Genomic DNA, 1,138 nt, shown 5'->3' on the forward strand with positions numbered 1-1,138 from the left:
CTTTAGAGGGAAATTTATATCATTAGATGCCTTCATTAACAACGAGAGCAGGTCAGCAACCTAATGAACCATCTCAAGCAACTGTAAAAGGAAGAAAAAACCTAACCCCAAATACAGTAGAAGAAAATAAATAATCAAAATTACAGCAGAATTAAATGAAATTGAAAACAAAAGAATCATTCATAGCATCAGTGAAACAAAAATTGGTTCTTTGAAAAAGTTAATAAAATTGGCCAGACTAGCCAGAAACACAAAAGTAAAATCTCTAATAAATTCAATCAGAAACAATAAAGCAGAAAAAACAACAGATACAACAGAAGTACACAAGATACCCAATGATTACTAACAAGAACTTTATTCCTAGAAATATGAAAATGTAGAGGAAATGGGCCAATACTTGGAAGCATAACTCCTTCCTAACCTCAAACAGAAAGAATTAGAAATTCTGAATAGACCTATATCAAGCACTGAAATAAAATCAATTACACAAAATATCCCAGGAAGCAAAAGCCCTGAACCAGACAATTTCACATCAGATTTCTAGTAAACCTTCAAAGGGGGAACTAGTTCCTATATTGCTAATCTATTCCAAGGCACAGAGAAGCAAGGAGTTCTCCCCATCAGAGTCTATAAACTAAATATCACACTGATTCCCAAACTAGGAAAGGACCCAACTAAAAAAAGAAAATTATAGACCAATGTCCTTAATGAATATCAATGGAAATATATTCAATAACATATTAGCAACCAGAATACGGCAACACATTAAAAAATTATACACCATGATCAAGTGAATTTTTCTCAGAGATGGAAGTTTGTCTCAACGTATGTAAATCCATAAATAAAATTCACAAAATTATAAAAACAAAGACCACATAATTCTCTCAACTAAAACAGAAAGAGCTTTTGATATCATCCATCATCCTTTCATGATAAGGACACTGAAGAAAATAGCCTTAGGTGGGATGTTTATTAAACTGATAGAAGCCATCTACAGTAAACCCACAGTCAATATCATGTTGATTAGAGTAAAACTAAAAGCATTTCCACTCATATCTAGAACTAGACAAGGATGCCCACTGTCACCACTGCCATTCAACATAGTGCTAGTAGTCCTAGCCATCACAATTAGGCAAGA

The sequence above is a fragment of the Otolemur garnettii genome, unplaced genomic scaffold (assembly GCF_000181295.1).
Source record: "Otolemur garnettii isolate 467f Iridium unplaced genomic scaffold, OtoGar3 scaffold00391, whole genome shotgun sequence".
Lineage (NCBI taxonomy): Eukaryota > Metazoa > Chordata > Mammalia > Primates > Galagidae > Otolemur > Otolemur garnettii.